The following is a 16,512-nucleotide window of genomic DNA, read 5'->3' on the forward strand; positions in this document are numbered from 1 at the left end:
AGTGACATCACGGGTCACAAGACATGCAAGGGAGTGGCAATCCCTTCTGCACAGCCATCCTGCATGACATGATGGGGAGGGGCAATACACAGAGGGATCCCACCCGGTTAGCCCATTAAGGCCGTTAACCCTTTATATTACTTAGTAGTCCCCAGAGGGGGGCTACATGTGTTTATGTATTTGCAGGGTACATAGTACACTAGATCTCTGGCAGGAGGGAGAGCGGTTTTACACTTATAGCAGTACTGTATATGGAGAAATGTATTTGATACTATTGATTAACAAACTAACCTTTAATACTGAACGGACTAGTATCTGTTTGATAGGAGAGGGTTGCACCAGTGTATGTGCAATCTTTTTTTTGGTCTTCTTTTATTAAGCCGGCTGCCTAGTCTTTGAATCGTTTGTCCAAGGTTACGGTTTATATCTTCAGCTCTATAGTGCAATCATTTTGGTTGTTTAACATCTACGACTGAGAAGAAGCAATTTCTGCCTGCCTTGTAAACACATTGCACTGTGTCATTGCAGGATAACTTTAGCATCCTTTACTGCGGGGGTGCTCAAGCCCCCCCAACTGGTCAGGTTTTCAGGATATCCCTGCTTCAGCACAGGTGGCTTAATCAGTCCCTGCTTCAGCATAAGTGGCTCAATCAGTCCCTGCTTCAGCACAGGTGGCTCAATCAGTCCCTGCTTCAGCATAGGTGGCTCAATCAGTCCCTCTTCAGCATAGGTGGCTCAATCAGAGGCCCAGTCTTCGATTGAGCCACCTGGGCTGAAGCTGGGATATCCTGAAAACCTGACCTGTTGGGGGAGCTTGAGGACTGGAGTTGAGAACCCCTGTATTACTGGATCACTTGGCAGCCTTTCCCATGGGAGATATAACGCTGTTATAGACAATATGAATAATCGCTCACTGCATGTTTCCAAATCAAGACCTGACGTTTCCACAAAAATAAAACCCAAAAACTAATTTTAGAAGGAGTAATAGCTAGAATAACCCTATAGAGACGGGAAGCAGCCGAGTAAAATCATAATAATCAGTTCAACTAGAGAAAAGTAACACTGGGTTTTAATTCATAAAGTGCTAACATCTGCTGTGTAGGGAGAGCACTATTTGTTTTCCTTACAGAAACTTCACCTGCCGGTGATAGCAGAAGGTCACTCTCTGATGTAAGAGCGTATGGATTAGGGGTGCTGTGTTTGTTGCTGACACACCATATGTAGCGTCTGTCTGAAAGTCGTATATTTTCTTCAGCGGATACACAAAATATGAACTCCCAGATGCTTCCAGCCCACTGCAGGGACAGAATGAGCCTCCATTAATCGTGGAACACAAAAGCTGCAACATTTATTATATTTTACTATATTGTTGTGACATGTAACATTGTTCATTTGTTCCTTCAGCGGAAATTACGTGACGCTATAGTTGTTTTTATTTATGTTAGTGCCATTGGCTTGCGTGACATGTTTTCACATAAGAAACACTTTTTAATGACATATTATCTATGTAATTTGTTGGGAAACTGACAGACAAGGATATGGTGGTTATTTATTAAACTGTGCACACATGGAGAAGCTGGCTAATTCAAAGTGATCACCGTTATTAGCTTCTCTTCACTCGGATGAAAGGTCATACAATCCGGGCAAAAATGGTGCAAGAACATTGCAGCAAATGTATCAATCAAGAACATCCTGTTGATTTTTAGTGGGAAAGATTAATACATCGTGTGCTTTTTTTTTAAATCTCAGTTTTGCACTCAATATAACACCATGTTAAATTAGCACTACCCTGACCTAGCTTCAAAAAACAGTTGTAACAAATAAGCCATTACTAGCTCCAAGACTAACCTAAAGGAACAACAAGTCCCACCAGCATAATGAATATTGTAGAGTTTGATTGTAGTTTCAACAGCAGTTAGAGTTTGCAGGTAAGTAAATATTATAATGAACAGGTAAGATCCAATGTGGGTAAAGTTGGAGATTAGAATGAACGGAGAAAGGTATAGGGATGAGATATGTATAAATGTATACTGTCTCTTAGCTGCCACACTTGGTGGGGGGTATGCGCGACAGGGAAAAAAGTAGAATTACCTCTGATGCCCCCTTTCCGAGTATAGTGTTGATCTTGGCTTCCCGTCTTGTCCGTTGTCACGGTGCGGAGTATGGCGGCTCCGTGTGAGGCACCGTCTCCCCCACGTAGGATTGTCAAGCCTGTATGCCCGCAGACCTGGCAAGACCCCAATACTGAGGCGGGAAGGGTATTACCACGCACCCACAGCAGTGAGGGCGTGCCTGGAGTGTGGTATGGCGTTGCCGGGCCTGTTGAAAGATAGTTAGTGATACTTGCAACGCCTTGGGAGTACAGAGTAAAGGATAGTGATGTCCGTGCGCCAGAGTCCGGGGATCCAGAAGTCAGAGTCGTCAAGTTCGTAAGCCAAAGTCCAGGGGTTACAGAGGTCAGCAAGGTAGAGTTCGTAAGCAGGGTTCAAGGGCAACAGAGAGCAGAGTAGTCCAGGACAAGCAGAGGTCAAACCAGGGAGATCCAGAGATAAGCAGGAGCTGGAACACAGAGGAGAGCCAAGCACAGGACTGCACACACAGGGATAACAGAAGCTATGCAGAGCAATGATAGAAAGGACAGACAGGGGTTATAAAGGAGGGAACACCAATAGGAGAGAGAGGAGGAGCAGAAGGTGAAGTGGGAGACAGCAGGGATAGGTGAGTGGGAGAAGAGGAGGAGACAGGGGAACCAGTAAGGGAGATCGCTTGCAGGGCATGAGAGGAGGAGTCAGGAGGCTGGAAACCCCTAGAAGAGGAGCGTGTGCGTGTGCCCTCTATAATCTGAGAGTGCGCGTGCACAGGCTGCGTCATGAGGCGTGCGGAGCGCCGCGGGGACACCCGCAGAGGAGGATGGAGGAACGGAGGGAACAGCCGCCAGAGGTAAGGGGATGGGAGCAGATACCGAGGGGGGCTGAGAGTGGGGAACGTCGCAGCAGGGGCTCGGGAACCGCGCGGGTGCGCGAGTCTTGCGGGGCGCATGCCATGGTGCAGGAATGGTGTCAGAGGCTGCCGGAGAGGGACAGGAGTGGTTAAAAGAAGGGAGGCTGGCAGGGGAAGGGACAGAGAGGGTAGGCGAGCGTGTGACATCAGGGACACATGAAGGGGAAGGAATCCCCTGAACCGTCACAAGGATACACACAAGTCTTGTGTAATGTAAACCTGCAAGGCTGCTGCGCGTCACACCAATCCAGAAACCAGGCGCAAAAGATCAACGTAGGATGGGCTGGACGCAAAAACTATGCGAAAGCACTCCACAACTCACCGGGGTGATGAAAAAATAAAAAAAATTGTTGAACTACATTAAAAACAAATAAACAAACTACAACAAAACAGGGGGATAGCACTGCCACGCGTTTCACGCTTCCACAGCGCTTTCTCAAGGAGTATCTCGCGCTGTGGAAGTGTGAAATGCGTGGGAGTGCTATCCCCCGGTTTTGTTGTAGTTTGTTTATTTGTTTTTAATGTAGTTCAACAATTTTTTTTATTTTTTCATCACCCCGGGGAGTTGTGGAGTGCTTTCGCATAGTTTTTGTGTCCAGCCCATCCCACGTTGATCTTCTGCTTCAAATAACAGGACTGGTATTAAGTATCTCTCACCTATTGTTACCTGGTGTTACTCCCATCCAGACCCCGAAGTATGGTGTGACTTTATTAATGTCAGGGTAAATCCCAGTGTTAACTTTACCAGACCATTGTGGGTATGTGTTGTTAGGGGGAACGCCTCTTTTGTATATCATCAGCACTAACATTTGTTATACTTACCGTAATGCGCTTTCCAGTAGAAAACATGACCTAACGTTAGTGAGTGTTACAGGGCATTAACTACAAGAGACACGCAGTCATCTCTTAAGGTTGCAGGAAAAGAGATTTCACCAGCAACAAAGGAAAGGGTTCTTTACAGTAAGGGCAGTTACAGTGTGGGATTCATTACCCATGGAGACTGGGATGGCAGATACAATAGATACCTTCAAAAAAAGGTTGGACATCTTTTTAGAAAGGAAAAGTATACATGGATGTACCAAATAATTAAACATGGGAAGGATGTTGATCCAGGGAGAAATCTGATATTATTTGGAGTCGGGAATGAATTAATTTTCCTCTTATGAGATCTCATTGGATCATGTTTCACTGGGGTTTTTTGTTTGCCTTCCGCTGGATAAAAATACTATAAATACAACTGTAACCCCCTTGTAAGTGCAGGCAGCTGACATGCATACACTGCCACTTGGCTACAATAGGAGACTACGACGCCCAGCTTGCTGTGCTGCAGCAGGGAGATACTTCCAGTACAGGAGGATGGGATTTGTGATGGACAGGGCCTCAGCCAATGAGATTGGACTCTAGAAAGGTGGGATTAAGAGAGTTCTTTAAGATAGGGGTGTGCGCAAACTGGGGGGGGGGGGCGCGGTGGTTGCAGATGCCCCATGCTCTTCCCCAAGACATTTAAATTAAATGCCCGGGGATCGCGCGAGGCCTCTGTAACCTAGTTACCAGAATTCAGAAGCCTTGTCGTGCTGCGTCATGGCAATGGGGTCATGTGACGTCACCCACTGCGTCATTTGACACCGGTAAAAATGTAAGGGGGGTGCAAGCGCCTGGGGGGAGCAGGCAGGGGGGCGCAGCTCCAAACGTTTGCGCTCCCCTGCTCTAAGAGTCCCTGGCAGGACACACAGGGGCAGAGCTGCAAGGGGAGAGCTGCTACAGTTATCTATTGTGTCTGTCATCACAAGCTGCATGGGTAATGAATTCTACATTTTAACATTGCGGAAAGAGCAGCATCAACGTGAGAGCAGCAGGAGGAACTCGCACCGTCAGAGAGGATCCTCAACGGATGCTGTATAAAGGGGCACTGAAGCATTTTGCAAAGTACACGCCTGCTACAGTAATATGCAGTTAAGAGCTCCAACGGGTTTGCGGCACCGTCACAGGCCTTAATACCCAGGATAGGGTGACCACAGCAACAGATACTAACACACACCTGCGCAGTGTTTATTGGGGAGTGTTATGTTACCATTGTGTGAATGTATATAGTGATCCTTCTGTTAAGGATCATAAGGTATCAGGGTGTCCATTGCTACTTTCTTTAGAAATACTGTTATACCATAAACACTACTGTAGTTTGTCTCCCGTTGTCTGACCTAAAGCCACGTGTGGCATATCACATAGAGAAGGAGGACTCAGGCCCGCACCTCAGCAGCAGCTGTTAGTCTGTGGCATTTAATGCTGCAGTTCAAGCTGCCGTTTAAAAAAATAATTTCCATTCAATATGTGCTTCAATACAATCCGCACACTGACAAGTGATTGCCGAAGTTGCCAATCGATCCGTTCTCCTGTGATCGATCGGCGAAGATTCGGCTCAGGGGTTTACTAAATCACTGTCAGTGCTGCAGAAGAGGACCCAAGGTGCAAAGTTCTATGTGGAAGATCATGTGACCAGGCAGGCAGTAGATACAATTGGTGCACTGCTAGAGAGGTGGCAGGGCTCAAAAAGGGGTGTGCCAGAGCCTTTAAAAAAAATAAAATGCTACAAGTATTTTCTCATAGTACACAACAGATGTATTAAAAAATAAACACATGTAGGATATTGCTTGAACTGCAGCTTTAAGTACGGTTACACAAATATAGGATAAGAATCTGTTGTCTACCTTTAACACAGGTTGAACTTGATGGACATATGTCTTTTTTCAACCTCATCGACTATGTAACTAAGCTTGTGTATCTGGGCCTATGTATTATTATTTACAACTTGATATTATTTCAGCTGACGGCTGCCTTATTACTCTAACTCACAATAAATGAATTACCATCGCCATTGTGCAAACCCATCACAATCTTCTCCTTACCAGAACTTCAGCTATTGATCTTTAAAAAAGTTTCCTCCGAGCACATTGATTTCTGTTGAAATCCACGAGAGTTTGAATGCAAATCCATGCAGGACTCGCATGCAAGCAATGCCGCGGAAGATAATGAGGACGTATTACCCCTCCTTGATTGTCTACAGGGATTCACTATACATCCACATCTATAATGCATGGAATAAAATATGTTTGCAAATGTAAAATGAATGGCAAATACACTCGTTGTAAAATGAATTGTTTGTATGCAGATGTTATCTCCTTTTTATACATGTCTTTAAAACCTTTCAGATGAATAGTGCAAGGAGTGGAGTGTTTTCCTAATTTTCAGAGTAATAGATTTATGGTCATCTAAAATACCTTGCAGCAAACACCGTGCATCTGAATGCAGAACCTGTGCTGTGCAGTGTCACAGGTTGGCGTGGAGTCTCTAATTATTGACTGCTTTGCATAACATGAAGTCAAAAGTCAGACACTTATGTTCTTAACTTGCAAACAGAATACTATTTTTCTTCATTACTTAATGCTTCAGTATCCCATTAGGTATCTTCCCTGCAAATGTCGGCCTATACAAATGTTCTTTCTAGTGCCTGTGTTTACTGCGTCCATTATTATTTTGTATTATTATTATTATTATTTCATTAGGCGTTCAGAATATAAACACAATATGAACAGCGTATTGAACATGGCTATCTGCTGTCCGAGAACAATTACTGACAACATACGATTCTGGCTCATCTCGGACTGTATCAAGCGTTATGGGGCAGCGTGAATGGCAACACATATTATATGCCTGTGTTGTAGGCATCAGATACGCATGTTCTATTATCAAATTTTACTGAAATTCAGTGAGCCTAAACCTACACATAACCTTTCCTTATATGCACATATGAAGCTACTTCATACATAGATGTAGCCATGTGTAAAATTGGTATACATATCTCTTTCTCATGCTGGCAGTAAACCTGGTACGTATGCAGGAATGCCAGTAGTCATCATGGAGGTTTGCCCTCACACCCTGGTAAGGTGTCATATGTCCCATAGGAAGTGACAACATGCTGTGTGTCCACGGTTAGTGACATCAGAGATGTGCCTGTTCCTAAGTGATATAAGACACAGCACTGCCTAAAGATAGTTCAGTCCTGTTGGGGTTTTGACTCTGTTCAGGAGAGTCATGTGGAGGTCTGCAACAATGTTGCAGAGGCTGATGCAAGAGCTGTGACTGTGTGCAGCTTAGAGCAGACAGAGAGAAGCTGGTGAATCTTCCTTAGGGGAGAGGTGGACGCAACTCCATTAGAAAAGGAGGAACCTTTCAAAGGGAAGCACTAATGATTATGTGTGGCTAAGAGACTACTGCGAGGGGCAGCTAGCCCACATCAAGCAATAAAGATGACCTGGTTCAAGTATACCCTCGTGTGTAAGTGTGGAGTGATTACGCAGGGGGCTGCACCACAGAGGAGTTCCTCACCAGGACCATCCCCAAGCGGACGCTGGGATCCTGATGAGGTGGAGGCGCTGCACTGGATCTAGGTAGGACTCAAGCCCACTACCTCAGCTGCCTGTCTGGGTTGGCAATCCCCAACACAACATCATGCGGGAGACTCAGGAGTCCTGTTGCCAACAGGTGCACCACCAGACATCACACTGTAATGGGGACTGGTTAGACCACAGGGGCCAATATGAGATTGGGTGGGTCAGGCCAGTCCAGAAAACCCGTTACATAGATGTAGCTGGGGTCCCCTTTTCTCGCCCTTGTTGTTGGGGGAGGTTGTGCTGCAGTAGAGAGTGTTCCGATACGGAGGCTCCGCGTCATGCAAGACGCCATGTTTGGTTAGCACCTGTATAGACCTGACCTAGACAGAGGTTGCGCACATGCAGGAGTGCGTGCCATAAGCCCGCGAAGGAGGAGACTGCTAATTGGAGGGAGGTAGCGAGACACCGGTCCCAGCAGCCCCGCGAGGCCCTCGTGATAGAACTGAGCCAATGGGCTGGGAGTTGGGAAGGAAAAGGAGGGGGTTGCGCGCACCTGTGTTCAGAGCTGGCTGGAGAGGAGACGGAGCTTCGGTATAGGGGAGGCCGACTGCCCCTGGCCCAGTTAGGCCCTGAGTCCCAGTAGAGACAAGCGGAGCTAGGGACTTGCCATAGGTTCCTGATTCCCGTAGTGTCGCACAAGTGACAGGACTGTTCTGTCTGGCGGGAGGTCTGGGCTCAGACCCCGCTAGCAAGCCACCACGTGTCCGGGTGGGATCGCCCCGGACCTCCACGTGGAGGGAGGACGACTTCTACATCTTGCGGATCCTTTGCGAAGATCGTAGCAGTACCGGGTACCGGAGTACCCGGCAGGTAATTTTACAAGTGCACCAACGGTACCTTCATTTCATTCGGGACACAGTGGCTGCGCAGTCACACACACTTATAGAGATTCTAACTCACTTGAGGGTGGGAGGACTTCTCCCCAAGGGGAGCGGACACGGGGTGGGACCACCCGTTGAGGGGACCCGGGAGGGTTGGCGTTCGCCGTGACGCTGCTTAGAGTGTCTCCTCTAGGGAGGACCGCTGGTATATGTATACGTATATGATATTGCATGCAAGTAAAGTCGATTGGTTAAGATATCCGGCTGTGTGGTTGTGTTTGAAGTATATACGTCCTGCGAAGATCCACTTCCCCTCTGGCGGAAGCTGTCGCAGGTGGAGGCGCTGCACCCAGTACAATTGTTGTGTGAGTACCCCAGGCTCTCCGTGGCAAAGACTTAGGCCCTGTGAGCCTACAGGTGATACAGCATATAGTAGTAGTGGTCTGCATTCTATAGGAAGCAGGGCTACATATATATTGTATGCAACCTAAGCGAGACTAATAAAAGACATATGACACAATAACTAATGTCTTTCCAAGTACACCCCAAAGCGGGGGAGGTGCATTATGTCCATATACAGAACACGGTATACCTAGTAGGAGTCTGTCCTTGCAGCACAATGGCCTGTGCTAAACCCCAGCCAGTCAGGATCTTTCTGCAGAGTTTAGACACCTATAGCCCTAGGCCATTCACCCCTAGCTGAGCATGGAGAAACCAGTTGGTAAACTAAAAGGTTTTTTTAACAGATCAGCCTGTACCTGATGGGATAATTAGTTTCCGTATGGCAGAATTTAGTGGGCCCGACCCAGCAGCGGATTTCTGGATCCGCCGCCCCAAGGCACTTACCTGATGATGACCAAGCTGGCACCATTTTCTCCTGGACACGATCTGCTGCTGGAAAAAAACACCTTCCCTGTGATTAAGGAAAAGCTTTAGATTTAAAATAGTGTTGGATGGAAACAAATCTAAATATTGGTGCTAACAAGATCCAGAGCACTCTAATCCAACAGATCGAATGATATCACGTAAAATGCAATAAATATATAAATGTAAATATTCATCTAAGGAAATACGAGGTATAGTGCCTCCTTCTATATATAGCTGATCTTAGAACTGTAAGGGTTCCAGTCCAGGTTTTGGCTGGAACCCGCCCTTACCTGGCTGCTGTGGACAGTTTGATTACTGTCAGTCTGCTATATTGGCTGCACATGTTCAAGGGCTTAAATAGCAGCCAGTAACTTCCAGCCCCTGCCTGACCATTGTATATGTTTCCCTGTGTTTCTGGCCACCTTGGGCTCTAATAGCTGAGCCTTCCGTGTTCATGTGTCTTCCCTGTTTCTGTTGCTGAGCCTTCCTTGTTCGTGAGCCATCCTTGTGCCTTCCCTGTTCCAGGGGCTTGCCCGACCCAGCTACCTCAACCAACCTACACTCCAGACGCGCCCTCGTGGCTGTGGGTGGTGTTTATACCCATTCTCACCTCACCCCCGGGGTCCCGCCTTGTTTGTGGGGAGCACAGCGTGACAAGGAGGAGACAGTAGTACTCACAAGTGGGTGGCCGCTGAAGGTGGGCGCTGGCGTGCTCCCTGCCGAGATGTGCTGAAGAACAAGGGTATTATGTTCTAGTCTCATGGGGCCGTTTTTTACTGCATCCTGGACTTTGTTATTATAATATAACTAATTACACCATGAAATTGATTGGTTCTGCTTTGTGAGAAATAAAGGGGAAAGGGAAAACTCTCGCTTCAGCCTAATTAACAAAGCAGTATATTAATAGCAAAGGTGCAATAGGGGATAAGAAATAGTTTTGAGGTTTTAAGGAAAGCACACCCTTTCACAAGCACTCAATGCAAAATGTGATATGATGATAAATTTAAAATCAATTTTAATGATATTTAAGTAAAATAAGAATATACACCTTAGTTCAACTAAAGTATAATTGAGTGAGTAAATCACTATGGTGATCAAACATATAAGACAAGAAAAAACGCTATGTACAAAAATGTAAAAAACTGAAACCCATGGGAAATCAAATGGATAAATGTAAATTAAACTGATAGTATCCAAAACCTAGATAGGTCACAATTACTCATTGATAACCCTTGGGTACAGCACTAATAATGGTATTAAAAGAAACCTGTTCTATAGTAAGCAGTATATATAGTAGTGAATGACGTGTATTTGTTCCACCAAAAGCCTGCAATATGTACAATAAATGGTAAGATACCAAATGTGATAGCTATTACATATAGGCACACACCAAATGTGTTCAAAATGCCTAGAGGCACGAATCAAAGTTCGTATCAAATTATGGCCCCATGATGCAGATGAGATACTGTTATAAATATCCACAAATAGTAGCACAGGCAATGAGCCCACAAAATGTGTCAATATTCATAGGGTTTCAGTTTTTGACATTTTTGTAAATAGCGTTTTTTCGTGTCTTATATGTTTGATCACCACAGTGATTTACTCTCAATTATACTTTAGTTGAACTAAGGTGTATATTCTTATTTTACTTAAATATCATTAAAATTGATTTTAAATTTATCATCATATCACATTTTGCATTGAGTGCTTGTGAAAGGGTGTGCTTTCCTTAAAACCTCACCTCTGCTTTGTGAGACAGATTCTCAAAGTTATAGGCAACTCCCTCACTTTGAATCAAGCAGAGGGACCATTCGCGGTCCCCCATTTTAAATCTACGTGCGAATAAAGTTTTCAGGACAAGATAAACTGGGCTGGAGCGCAGGAACAGGGCTTGAGCGAAGGAACGTAAGGCTACCTTGCTCGGGTCTAGGCTGGAAGTAACAGGCTGTTATTTAAGGTTCTGGGGAAGGTGCAGCCAATTACTAGTTCCAGGAGGAGACTCGCTTCCTGATGCAGTCTGGAATGTTCCTTGATAGAGCTGGCAGAAGGAACAGCAGTCCCGGTGGAGGAGCAGGGGAACTGCAAGATGGAAATATTAGCAAGCAGACAATGTCAGCGATGTCCCTGAGATAATGTTATTATTATAAATACATTTGGACATACAGTACTTAGAGGGCTATTTATCAAAGTTTCTCAGTTGCAAAACAAGGGAGAAAACTAGGGCAAAGACACGGCTCCAGATTTTTAAATTAACAAAAGCCTTTTGATTTCAAATAGAAAGTGTTTTCCTTCCCAAATATGGGGATATTTTTTGGGTCCCAGTTTTACAGCCGGGAATAAACAACTTCCATACAGGGGAGCGGCTAATCTTTGACAGATCCGTGTTCACTGGAGAACGGGCCATTGTCATATTGAAAGTTGCAAATTGGAGATGAAGACATATCATTGGTATATTAACCCTATAAATCAGGAATCTGATTCCCCTGTTTTATCATGCGATGGACTGGGTGCATTAACCATTTCCTGCTGCTGCTTCAGGGCTTAGAAGAGAGACCAACCTCTCATGTCACCCTCTGTATAAATCCTCACCCAGGTTTTCTGCCGTCAGCCACTCAAGTTGCTCGTTTAATAAATGGCAATCAACAAATCAATGGTAAATAAAACATTTTGCTGGAGAGAAGGGAAGGGAAGAGGGTCCTGGCATACTCGCCCATGTTTACTAAGTGGCACTATGACACAGTACACCTTACAGTCTGTTCAAGTCAATGTACTGGAAGGTGCATTATGACATAGCGCCATTTAGTAATATGGCCCATTATGTCACTGGCAGCATTTAAACTCAGCGTTTTAGCGTGTCTTTTTTACCCTCCAGTAAATTACAATGCAGTAACAGGGCAAGGAATAGTTTTTGTTAGCAAAGACAGTTTTGACGTCTGCAAAAAGAACTTTCGGAACTATGCGCAAAAACCTGCAATTATAGCTTTTTATACACAGTTATTTCCACTCAAAACTATTTTGTTGTTTTGATGTTATGGGGATTATTCATTTATATATTACAGGCCTTTCAATATCGCTGCATTTTGATTACATTAAAGCTCTTCACAATAATAACTTCATTCTAACAATGACTCTTGAGAACTGTCATAGTGTTCGGCTCAAAGGATGTTGCTTGGATGGGAAGAGTCTGATGAGATAGTAAGTACAATGGCTATCAAGAAAATGCCTGTAATTCTGTATTAAACATGCTGCTGCTATCTAACAAGTAGCATGTAGTGCAAAGCTCCAGACACAAACCTATTATGCTCTGATGGCACTAGGTGACTGCAGAGAAAATGAACCCTTTGGGCGCTTAACGGCTTGTTTAATACGCCTTTGGCTCCTCAGGAAGCAGCTTTTCATCACCCCGTTACCAGAAGCTCTGCCATTGTTTCCCCCACTCTCATGTTAGAAACAGCTGCTGTAGAGTCTGCCACAATTCCCGTACTCATCATGATACAATACATATTTTCCCTGAGGTTATTCGAAGCATTTCACTGTGGTGCTAGGTCTGCACTGATAGAGGACGGCTGTAAAACTGGATTATATGGGACTGACAGAAAAACATTGCTATAATCAATAACTAATTAGAACTGTGCGGTATTCACTCATCTTCTGCATCAATCATGCATTGATTGGTCACTCACATTGGCCATACATTTCTTGGGACTTGCGGAAACAGGGTTTTTATTTACATGAAGGTTTTTCTTCATAGTTCCAGAAAATATATGAATAATTTGCTTTCACTGTATGATGTGCTGTAGTTGACATGTCACATTTAACCAACTCACGGTGGAAGAGGTCTCAATTTGTCCCCCCCTTAATATCCCACTCCCTCCAACCCACAAATAACCTTCCGACTCAGAAATGCGCTTTAAATGGCCACAGCATGTATTGAAATGATACCATTGCAAAACCCAACCTAATTGCACATAAGCCCATTGAACACCACCAACTACCACATTCCCATCCTTTAGCCATGTTTGCCTAGCAGGCCATAATATGTGACCATACAGGGCCAAGTGGAAGGACGCTACCAGGCCTACTGCCATAGCCAAGCCCCGGGCCACCTTCTACACCACTGCAACCAACAGGAGATGCCATCTAATTAGGACCACCACTGCCAGCTCTTACAACAAACAAGGAAGCCAACATATCACCAAGAACTTGTGAATTCTTCCCTCTTTTTCATTCCATTACCATTCTTCCCCTCCCCCTTTTTTGTTTTAAACAGACATCAAGTGGCGCCTTTCTTCTATATTATTTCCACCATCCCTGCAAAGAGTGTCATTTTAGAATAGGACATTGAAAAGTGTGTAAATTATATGTGCCATTACCTGCCACATTTCCTTATGTTCCTTCTTGTACAGATGTTACCTGAGATAATGACTGGGGCTGTATTTAACATTGCAAATGTTAGATTCTCCATAGCAGCCAGGGCTAGTGCTTAAAATGTAATATATTGTACTGCATGTACCTACAATGGTAGAAGACATAGCAAATCTCTAAAACAAAGGCACATCAGGGTCAATATCACGTAGTTTGGTAAACCAACAGTAGTCTTAAGGATTTCAGAGTGAATTGTGTATTCAAGCTAGTGCTTGCAGATACACTGAAAACAAATATCTTTTCTCATTTTGTTTCTTGAACATTTTGATTTGTTAAAGGAACAATCCAAGTTATTTTTTGTTTTTAATTTAATTTTTTTTTTACCCAGGATTGAAGCAGGAGGTCTCCAGAGCTGAACTCCATTTATTGCTGCTCCGGGGACCCCCTGCTTCCAGGGATGCTTACCTCGGTAGTAAGTACCGGTAGCCTCTCCGGCTAAGCTGGTTGGGCTTTAGAGTTCAAAGCCCTCGTGGGACGCGGGCCAATTGAAAACCAAACCTGATGATGTCATGGCTTTCTATTGGCCCGCAGGGCGTGAGAGCTTTGAAACGTCACCATAATGTGAACCTTGGTAGCTGCTGCCGGCACCCCCGGTGTCTCCGGAAGTAAGGGGTCCCTGGAACTGAAATTAACGGGGTTCTGACCCTCTTTTTCAATCCTGGGTAATAAAATTAAAATAGCTTGTATTGCTGTCAGGGCCGTCTTAACAGCATTATAGGCCCCCGGGCAAAGCAGTGCACTGGGCCCTGCCAACTCTCCGCTACAAGTCGTAATTTTTCTCTTTCTACCGAGTTAGCGGGAGATTTGAATGTGGAGGCGGGTGATCGGAAAATTAGTGTTAAATTCTGGTCTGTGCATAGATTAGCATGGGGCCCCTGGGCAACTGCCCAGCGTGCCCATGCGCTAAGACGGCCCCGATTGCTGCTTTAAGCAGCTAAAGAGTGGGTGTTTGTAATGAAGCATTGGGAACAGTCAGGGTGCAGCTATTTTAAAGGTGACTGACAGAAAATGCAGATTTTTTTTGTCCTTAATTTGGTTTGATTTTGGGATATAATTTAATCACAATTAAGAGCAAGGCCCTATATTTGTTAGCAAAAATATGTAGTTATAAACCAGTGATATGAGTAAAAAGAAATATAACAAAATATTCCATTCCTAAATGAACTACTGTAAAACTAATATTAAAACATTGGGACAAATTTGACTTGATTCGTAATAAAATCAAAATCTTAGCGGCTCAGTATGAAATCCCTACATGACATAAAACTATATTTAGCCGTATAACATACTGTTTCCAGGTGGCTCTCGAGGGGGGGTGATAAACGGGAAAACAAAATTAGCATTTTTGTATTTTTTTTTTTGCAATACAGCGTTTATGTATTTATGAATATATTTTCTGCTGCACACAGCAAATTAAGAAAGTACATCATTATTATCCAGAGCCTGTCATTCGTCCATCAAATAAACAAGATTAAATCAATTGCGACGGTTGTTTGTCCCCCTAATGTTTTAAAACATTTTTTTGTACAATTTTCATGTTCACTACCATTAGGCATCCACATGAGGAGGTTCTGTAGCAGATTCTGTTTATGTCATTCATGTTGGAAGAAAACAAATACCAACAGGATTTTCCACATTACCAAGTCAATTATGCGTATACCTGTTGAGCCCAATATTCAGCCACAGATGTACTGTAACACTGCATGTTTCCAAAATGATTCACTCAAACTGTGTAGAGGGCTCACAATTGACATTAGTGATACACTACCATATTGCTTAATAATTACTCAATTCCAATTGTATATCAAGATGGAGGCAGAACCAACTGAGATCGCCATCTGTACTGATTGTAGAGGAGGATACAGCATGCTTTATTGGCATGCATATTTTTTTTTAAAGCAAATAAAAATACCACTTGTGGGTTTATTCACAAGTCTCAGAGAGGTCTGCAACCCGGCTTTCCCCCTTTATCTCTTAGAATACAATGCCTCCAATGCAGCCAGGGATTCTGGGAAATTACATGCAAATGAGCACAGTGTGTTACTCTTAACATCGTGTCTATTTTAACATGGAAATAAAAAGGATATATACAACCGGGACTGGCAGGTATTGCGAATCCGCTGATGTGTTCCTTGCGGTGAAGAAATCGTTGCATGAAATAAAAACAAACAACATACATAGCGTTATACTGTGAGGTGACACAAAACAAACTAAGACGTACATAGATAGACAAAACTTATTAAAGTAGAGATGCTGAGGTGAATAACGGGTGAACTGATAAAATGAACATTTAATAAAACAACACAAAGGAATAACACTGTTAGAACAGGTAAAAACCCTATAAGACAAGTCCCTCTGACAACTGCTCTGCTGAGGCCGAGGAACCCACTTACCAGACGGAAAGTGGTAGCAGGCAGTGGATAAGTTAGAGAGTATCCCCTCTCATCTGTGGCGTGATAGCTTCAGGCTCTCTCTCCTCAACTCCGCACGGGTGGCGTCCTAAAAGTTGAGGAGAGAGAGCCTGAAGCTATCACGCCACAGATGAGAGGGGATACTCTCTAACTTATCCACTGCCTGCTACCACTTTCCGCCTGGTAAGTGGGTTCCTCAGCCTCAGCAGAGCAGTTGTCAGAGGGACTTGTCTTATAGGGTTTTTACCTGTTCTAACAGTGTTATTCCTTTGTGTTGTTTTATTAAATGTTCATTTTATCAGTTCACCCGTTGTTCACCTCAGCATCTCTACTTTAATAAGTTTTGTCTATCTATGTACGTCTTAGTTTGTTTTGTGTCACCTCACAGTATAACGCTATGTATGTTGTTTGTTTTTATTTCATGCAACGATTTCTTCACCGCAAGGAACACATCAGTGGATTCGCAATACCTGCCCGTCCTGGTTGTATATATCCTTTTTATTTCCATGTAATTATATGTGTTGGGCGCCAGAGATATAA

This window comes from Ascaphus truei, chromosome 9 (genome assembly GCF_040206685.1).
Source record: "Ascaphus truei isolate aAscTru1 chromosome 9, aAscTru1.hap1, whole genome shotgun sequence".
In the NCBI taxonomy this organism is placed as follows: domain Eukaryota; kingdom Metazoa; phylum Chordata; class Amphibia; order Anura; family Ascaphidae; genus Ascaphus; species Ascaphus truei.